The sequence below is a fragment of the Gossypium arboreum genome, chromosome 9, assembly GCF_025698485.1.
Source record: "Gossypium arboreum isolate Shixiya-1 chromosome 9, ASM2569848v2, whole genome shotgun sequence".
Classification (NCBI taxonomy): domain Eukaryota; kingdom Viridiplantae; phylum Streptophyta; class Magnoliopsida; order Malvales; family Malvaceae; genus Gossypium; species Gossypium arboreum.
The window spans coordinates 59,177,451-59,187,093 of NC_069078.1; the positions used below are offsets into that span (position 1 = coordinate 59,177,451).

Sequence of the window (9,643 nt, forward strand, 5' to 3'; positions counted from 1 at the left end):
TTGTCTTTTTTTTTTTTTTTTTAAGAAACTAATCTTGCACCACTAGTTTAGGATTGTATCCAAATGAAATTGATACTTACATATCTACAGAAATTACATTTTTATTTACTAACTATAACATTCTAACTTTGATCATTTGTATACCATAGGACCCAATTTTTTCTTCTTTATTAAAAAGCTAACTTAGAACACTGGTGTTACAAAATTGTTTAATGAAACCTATTCAAAGCCAAGATTGGATTGAGTAATTGTATTTCAAACTGTTCACTCCACTAATATCAGCAAATATATCTGAGGAGTCGACCATTTCTTCCTTTTCTTTCACCACAACCTATGGGGAAATGAAAGCAAAAGTATCAATACATGTTGTAAGGGAGAAAAGCTTGAAATGTCGTAAGGAAAAAACAAGGAAGGAACTTACATCATCTTCTTCGTGATTGCTATAAGCTTGCCTAGGGGTCCCTCCACAATCATCATTCTTCGCAAATCTTCCTCGCACACGTGGTCGGCTGTCAGCTAGGGTTTTTCGACAAGCATACTGCAGATTTTATTGTAATATTAGTATCTTAATATGCCAACTAATTTTTATATACAAGATTATCATACATCCACCATATCAGTGAAAATAATATCTAACTAATTTAGAAGAAATTGTTCTAAAAATCTTATATGGCTTTGATTAAAATGATGAAGGTTATACTGTCTTGAGCTTAAATTTCATTTTTTTAAATTTATTAAAATATAAAAACATAAATACCTCTAAAATAAATTTTTAAAAGAATGAGTTTTTAGTAATTAAAATAATGGGTTAAATCACTTTTGATCTTAAACTTGACAATTATTTTTACTTGGCAGCCTGAACTTTCTTTTATTCAAGTTAATTCTGAACTTAAAATTATTCTTATATTGGAACCTAATTTTTTTGTCTAAATTAATTATCAATATTTCTTTAAAAACTTTAAAGTCCAAGCCGTCATGTGAGAACAATTGCCAAATTCATGAACTAAGTTAAATAAAAAAAATTTCGGTTCCAACTTTGGAACAACCACCTAGCTCAAACTCTCATATAAAAACAATTATCAAGTTTAAGGATTAACTTAGAAAAAAAAAAATTTACATCCAAATATAAGAGTAATTGTGAAATTGAAATCCAATATAATGATTTAACCCTAAAATAATTTGTGTCTAGTACAAGTGTCCACTCCATTTTCCACTTCATTTAAAAAATAATAATATACTTTGTACCAAACATGTATCAACATTCAACACATATGAATCCAAAAACATAGTCTATATATATATTGATTGAGATGGATTAAAAGAAAGAACCTTGATTTTTTTGCTGAAGTTCCTCTCTTTCCTTTTCTTCATGTACCTCTGGATCTTCTCTTTTCTTTGTTGAACCGAAAGTTTTCCAACTTTGTTACGACTTGAGTCTTCCAAACTCGACATCTCTGATGCCAATGGAGCAGAGCCCACAACGCCTCCCATTAGTTGTTGGTTCTCACTTCTAAGGGTCTTTCAAAACAATAAAATAAGATTGTTATTTTGATGATTTTTCATAATGTACTATTTAGGATTTTATATTAAGAGTTGAATTATATTTTATTCTTTTTATTTAAAAATTAAATAAATTAGTCCATACACATTAGATTAAAGGATAAATTAATTTTTCTTTTATAATTTTTATTCATTTCTACCATTAAAAATTGATTCATATATGTCAATATAAAGTGCATACCTATTTAGTTATTCTGAAAGGTATACCAATTTTTAACGATATAAATAAATTTTAACAGAAAAATTTTATTTATTTTTAATCTAATAAATAAAAATTAATTTAGTATTTTTATTAAAATAACAAAACACAATCTAATTATTAATAGAGGTGCCTACATCTTATTTTTATCCAAAATTTATCCAACATTGAAAGCTAAGTACCTGTATGTCTCCAGGGTTAAATATGCATTGCACTGAATCTGGGCAGAAAAGTCCACCATTATCACCTTGAAATTCCAAGTTTTGAGCTTGCGATTCAGACCCCATAACAAAGCTCCCAGTGAAAATCCCAGAACTATCAACCGATAACGCAGGCAAGAAATTAGCCATTGTTGAAGCACCAAAAAATGAGCAAGAAGGAGATGAAGGGTTTAAAGAAGGCACAGTAGACAAACAATCTTCTTCGAAAACATGCGTAAATGGGGGCCCCGAAAGTGGTCGAACAAGGTCTGCAGTAGTTTCACATAACTGGTTTTGGGATTGAACTAAAGATAGATGATCAATTTGATCTTGTTGAGCTAGAAATTGAGGGATGGAAAAAGAAGGAGATTGAGAAAAGTCTATGGAAGCTGAAATATCATCTTCGATTTCGTCCGGTGAATCAAATATTACGGAAAGATTGTCGGTGGCGGTGTTGTTGTAGTTAGCAGAGGATGTCGCGGTGGTGTTGGTGGTGGTGGTGGTGGTCGTGCTGGTGGTTGTAGGGGCAATTGGGTTAGTATTTCCTGTATTGTCATGGTGTCCATTGTTAAGTTGTTCAATATCTAGTGGTATAGTAAGATTATTGCCAAACGAAGAGTTCTGATCTTTGTAACAACAATTAGAAGTAACCTCAGAGTTTTGCAAGGCTTCTGAGAAAAGATCGGCATCGGAAAAATATAAAAACGGAACGTTGGTTGGACTCGATATATCATCCTGTAAGAAATTGACCCAATGAAACCCCATGTTAAGATAAATCTTGACAACATGTTATAATAACTTACACAATACTTGTGCAACATATGTATTGCTTGATAATTGTCACTTTTCAATTACCGCCTCTTAAAAGGATTACATAAATCAACTCAACTGAAATTTAAATTTATATTCAAGTATAACTTATACAATAATTCTACAGGCTCAAGATTAAAATCTAAAATTTAAACCCTAACTTTTACAATTCTTCTATTTAAAATGTTCATGCAAGTTGTTCATATTTTCGTATCATCATGGGTTTGAATCTAATTCTATCTATCTAAAGAGAATTTAGGTTTAAAACTATAAAAATTAAAATAAAAGGAATTATTTGCAAACATTAAGAAAGTCGAAGAATTACAATGGAAAGCTGCTCGGATGAATGAATCATGTCGTGCGACATGGTTTGCTTCTTTCAAAGAAGTTGATCAAAAGTTCCCTTGAAGTAATGGCAAATATTGTGCTTTATTATTTCGGAATTACAGCCTAAAAAAATGAAGATGAAAAAAACAAATATGTTTGAAAGTGAACAAAACAAAAGAGGTTTTTACTTTGTTGAAAACAAATTTACTGTTTATTGTTTTCTTAACTTGGGGTGTATTTAATATTTAAAAGGAACAGGGAAAAAACGTTGTGAAATAGCAAAGAAAATGGGAGTTTTGGGGTGTCAAAACTTAGTTATATATAGATGAGTTTTGGGGTTTAGTCAACACGAAAATTGCGATGATCCATAGGTTTTTAATTGCTGCCCAGGCGCCATTTTATTAAACTTGATTAATATCCATGTATTCCTCGTGTTTTATCAATATTTTATAATATAAATTTATACCCTATTTTTCATATGTTTATAACAAATGACTGTTATTTATTTTGGGGGTTAATTAGCCAAGCTAAAATTTACTTCACCAAGCCTTTACCCATTTCTTCGGTATTTCTTTGATTTCTTAACTGAAAACTTCCCCTATTAACCATTTTTGCTTCTAAATTCTACGCTACATAGTAAACAAGTCATGGGACAACCTCAAATTTACTACAATCACGTCACAGTAAAAATGAATAAATTTATAATATCTCACCTATACTTGGTACTTTTGAATATTTAAATTTTACTTCTTATACTTTTATTTAACAATTGAACATAAATGTTAAAATTTAAAAATAAAAAATTAAATTTTAAAAATATATATAGAGACTAAATTTCAAGTTTTTGATTAGTATAGAAACTTATAATATATTTAAATACTAAAGAAACCTCTGATTATGCCCCATTTGATACTAGAGATGTTTATATCTTCAATCACAATTTGAATCTTTTCCTTGTTTAGAATGGGTTGGAAGTACTTTTCTTGATTAAAATTGATATTTTTATAATTAATTTTAAATAAAATTATTTTTAATGAAAGGTAATTAAAAATGTCATGTAAACATACATCCTCGTGTAGATTGAGTTTATTAAGTCGGATGAATAACATAAGAAAATTGGAGTTTTAAGTAAGAAAAGTAAAGTTTAAATACTTGAGGCGTGAAAATATTTTTCTTGAAGTTTTCAAAATTTACTTTTAAGATGCAACAATTCATAAACAATAAAAAAAAATGACATTATTGAGTCTGATATAAACGCTCCATTTTGTCATTGAAATATGTGTCCCAAAGTTTTTACCTTACTCCAAAGTTATGTTACTCTAATAAAACAATTCAAATGAAAAACTAAAATTTATTATGTCAAAATAAAATAATAATTATAGATAATTATTACACTATTAAATTCAAATTCAAGTGTCCATATTTTCAGTATTATTTTAAAAGATTATTTAAAAATTATTTATAATTTTTAAAATGTGTTTTATATTTATTTGAGAAACTTTAGTAATGATATTATTTTGAATATCATTTTTCTTTTATTATTTAATTTTAAATTAATATATTTAAAATTTGGATCCAATGCAAACGTATTGTAACTATTTTTTAAAGGATAAAAACTATTTATTAATAAAACCAAGATGAAAATTGGAAAATATCAAAGAAGAGAAGGCTCAATTAAAACCCAAGTCCATGAACTTACTCTATACGCTTAATCTTGTCTTTTATCTTCATTGGTACTTGGGCCACTGTTAAATCTACAGAATTTAAAGACCCTAAAGGAGAATGTGTCATATATTCCGCAGAACGCCGTTCTTGCCAAGGTTGTATGTCTTTTTTCAACCTACTCAAGTCCAAACCATTGGGACCTCTTAGAGGTTCTAACCAAGGAGCACGCAGATCCCAAAACGCATAGTTTCCCTCCAAAATGACTTCTCCGGTTGGGGAACGCATTAGATATTTACCTAACCCAGTAGGCCCTTGAGCGGATCCCACGTTAGCCCTAAGACGTTGGTCTCTAACTAGAAAAGTAAATGCTTAAGCTTGAGAAGCTTCTGGTCCAGTGGGCCCCTAAAACTCACTAGGATAAGCGGTATTATTGAACCAGATGGAATTTCTAATTGTACAACACGACTTACATAAGATAAAACTACATGCATCAATTGGTGAGTTACCTTATTAGCAATCATTCTAGTCCATTGAAAAGATAAATGTTGAAATTGTAACTTCATTGACAGAATAGAAAACACAACGCTATCTAAAAAACACATTTCTCCTCTTCCTTTCTTTCCAACTTCCTTATAAAATTTGTCGGTTTCCCCTAAATCACTTTCGAGAAAAATTATGTCTAGGAGTTTGAGTTTTAAGTGGATTCAACTGTGACCCCTCCAAATTTTCCTGGGAATTGATCCTACTGTGATTTCCCTGAGAAGAACAACACCAATCGAGTTCCATCTTCCTTATTCAGGTGTACGAATATTGAAGCATTGTGTTTGCTTTGGGGGACAACGTCCACTACACGATTACACCAGTCAGGGAAAATTTGTTACTAAGGCAGTGGGTTTACCATGGCGCAGTAAATTTCTAATTTCTTAATTCTCCAGTCAGTGCTAACAGATTTATTTTGTAGTAGCTTATTTTCCAACAATTTAGAAATGAATACTTGAAAGTATGGGAGTGCCTAGAAAAAGCAGGTTTTAAACAGAACACTATTAGATCTAAAACTGTTATTGTTTTTGTTGGTTATGCTCTGAACAATGCTGCAGATAGATTTATGTATTTGCATAATTCTTCCATACGTGAATCTAAAGATGTTGTTTTCTTTGAAATTATTTTCCTTCTAAAGAAATCTAATATAAATCCTGATACACAGTTAGACGAGCATGTTTCTTCTTCTAGTACACATAATAAAGATATTGTTAATGATGATGTAAAACCTAGGAGAAGTAAAAGACAAAAGACGACCACTAGTTTCGGACATGATTTTCTTACTTCTTTTATAACTGAAGTTGATGATTTAGACTTAACAAATAATTCTATTGGTCATGCATTTTTGATAGATGATGATTTAAAAACCTATGATGAAGCCATAAATTCAATAGGTGCTAGTTTTTTTAGAGATGCTATTAATAATGAGCTTGAATCTATTATATTTAATCACACTTGGGAATTAGTACACTTGCCTAAAGGTTTTAAACCTATTAGTAATAAATGGGTTTTTAGAAAGAAACTTAGACTAGATGGGTCAATACAAAAGTATAAGGCAAGACTAGTGGTTAAAGAGTTTATTCAGAAATTTAGAGTAGATTGTTTTGATACATATTCTCATGTGACTAAAATCTTTACCATTCGTGTTTTATTTGCTTTAGCTTCTATTCATAATTTGTTGGTACATCATATGGATGTAAAGATAGATTTCTTGAATATTAATTTGGATAAGGAGATCTATATGGAGCAACCTCCAGGATTTGTGGCACTTGGTATGGAAGATAAAGCTTGCAGACTCAAAAAATCTCTATACGATCTCAAATAAGCTCCAGAACAATGCCATGAAAAATTTCATTAAACTATTCTTAGTTTAGATTTTGTAGTTAATGGTACAGATGCATGTGTGTATTTTAAAATATTTGGTTCTGATTGTGTCATCATAAGTATGTATGTAGATGACATGTTAATTTTTAGTCCCAATATAAAAATCATTAATAAAATAAAGAATTTCTTATCTACAAAATTCAAAATGGCTGATTTAGGAGAGGTAGATGTAATCATAGGAGTTAAGCTTACAAAATCAGAAAAAGAGGTTTTCATCAAACCAACCTTACTATATAGAGAAACTGTTAAAAAGGTTTAATAGTTTTGATGTAATCCTTGTGAGAACTCCTTATGATTCTAGCATATAACTATTAAGGAATAAAGGAAATAGTGTTTCTCAATTAGAGTATGCTAAGATTATTGGAAGGGTTATGTTCGTGATGAACTACACTCAACAGGACATTGCTTATGTGGTTAGTAGACTAAGTAGATATACTCATAAACTAAGCAATAGATATACTCATAATCCAAGCAATGAGCATACCTTAAAGGTACTATTGTAATAGCCCATTTCTCTATGTTGTCGGAATAATGGTTTTGGGGCCACAAATCTAACGTATGGGGCTATAAATATTACTATTTAATATTTATGAGTGCTATATATTTTAATAATAAAATTTCATTTAATGATTTATGTTAAATGAAAAAATAATTAGGTTAAAGTTGTATGTCCCTAAAGTCAAGTAGTTTTAGAAAATGAGATATCGGGACCTCGTTTCTATAAATCGAGCCATAAATACTTTATTAAATATTTATGGAGTGTTATTAAATTCATATTAAAGTTTCGTTAAGAAATTTTAAAGTTTTAATGGTTAATTAAGTAAAAAGGACTAAATCGCAAAAGTTGTAAAAGTTGAGTTCTATTAGTTAAAGGGGTCAAATGGCTATGGGATTATAAAATAATGGACTTATTTGGTAATTATACCATTTGAGGAGTTAACGGATTAATATGGACTTGAATTTGATGTTTTGTTTAGTTAATAACTAAGGTTAAAATGGTAATTTAATAAATAAACTAAAACAAAAGAAATTAAAAGATGGTATCATCTTCATTGTTGTCTTCTCCACCATTTTTAGGGCAAATAAATAGCCATTTTAGGGCTTAAAGGTTTGGCTAGCTAAGGTGTTTGTATGGTATGTGGTTTCAGTCCCCTTTTTAATGATTTTTATGTTTTTAAGACTATTTTAACTTAATCTAGCTAGCCTAGGGGTTAGTTTGTAAATTTTTTAAAAGTTGAGGGACTTGCTATAGATGTTTTTGAATATTTTTTTTATGGTAGTTGATAAATTATTAATCTTTGCTGTAAAACAATCATGTTTTGTTAAGTGATTTTTGGTGAAAATGGCAATTAGGAATTAAATTGCTAAAAGTGTGAAACTCATTGTGAAATACTTGTAACATTGGTAAGTTGGATTTGGGCTAAAATGAATTATATTCAAGTTATGGGCTTAAGGACTACATTGTGAAAAGTTAAAATGTTAGGAGAAAATTTGTATTTTTGCATAAATATGAACTATGGATTAAATTGAATACTAGAAGTGCTTAATTGATTAAAATTATCTATTTAGATCAAGATAAACCACATTCGGACTTGAATAGAGAGAAAAGCTAAAGCTTTGGATTAGTTTGATTCTACTACTTCTACGCCCTAGTTATAGAAGTAAGTTTGTGTGAACTATAATTGTTTTAATGTTATCTAAATTGATTGCTTACTATATATATTTTAATGTAAATGAATCAATATATGAATGTATCCATACTATGACGAATTAACGGATATTGAGTCCCGATTGAACTTTAAGAATTCTTAGGATACAAATGACATGTCATTAGGGATTTCATGTTTCGGGTGTTGGTCTTGAATGTCCTACCGATGCCTGAGGTCCTGCATTTGTTGCGAATTCTCCACAGCTCGTGTGAGTTGCATCGTGTAGCTTACATTCCAACCCACAAGTGAGCAGACCCATTTCACAGCTTGTGTGAGCAATGAATATGTAATAGCACACTATGTGTGAGCTTTCCCGAGCATCTGATGTAATTCTAGATGGTTCAATGGGTAAGAAAAGGGAACAAAATGGTAAGTTTACAATTGGGATGTAATATGATGTTATAAAAAGATTGATGAGTTAAATGATGTACTTATTTATGGGAAATCTACTTATGCTATGGATAAACTCATTTATATCATGGACAAGTGCACTAACTTCTGAATTGATGATGTTGTTTAGGATTATTCTAAGCTTTTGGAATGGAATGGTAAGTAAATAAATAGAATGGTTTATAATCTTATGAAAAGGTTGATGAATATGTTATGTATGTTATGAAACCTACTTATGTTATAAATGAACATATATGTGATATTGATGAACTTACTAACTTGTGAGTTTGATGGTGTTTCAATAGGCTTTGATGGGCGTCGAAACCACCAAAAATAATTCCTACTAAATTAACTCTAAATAGTAGTAAAGAGTGTAGTAGGGTCGAGTCCACAGGGATTGGATATCGTAACCAACTTCTATGTTCACTTATGAATAGAATATTCGTCACGTCATATGTCGTGTCAAGAGTCGAGCCCACGACTCCAAAAGTACCTACAACAAAAAAAACAATTAAATTGGGGGAGTTTGAGAATGTTTAAGAAAGTAAAATAATCTAATTAGCTTAAATAAACGATTGAATACTATTGAAAATAAATGTAAACTGGAAATAAATTCAGACTTCTGTAAATAGATAAAATAAGCCTTAGCCTTAGACTCGGTAAATTTCGTATCAAGAATCAGTCCTTGAAAATTAATCTTCTCCTCCAAATGATAAGCTGATTATAGCAGTTAAGAACATCCTAACCACCAATTCCTCCTAAAATAGCTGGTTCCGGTACGACCTACAAACCAACCCTTACCGATTATCTAACCGAGTTACACATGTTCCCGACTCAAGATTTCGACAGCCTTGCATTCT

The 9,643-nt window shown here is 30.2% G+C and overlaps 1 pseudogene; it reads right to left on the reverse strand.

Moving 5' to 3' along the window:
- Positions 1–223: 223 nt before the first annotated feature.
- LOC108455573 (uncharacterized) lies at positions 224–3,382 on the reverse strand (annotated as a pseudogene).
- Positions 3,383–9,643: the final 6,261 nt, after the last annotated feature.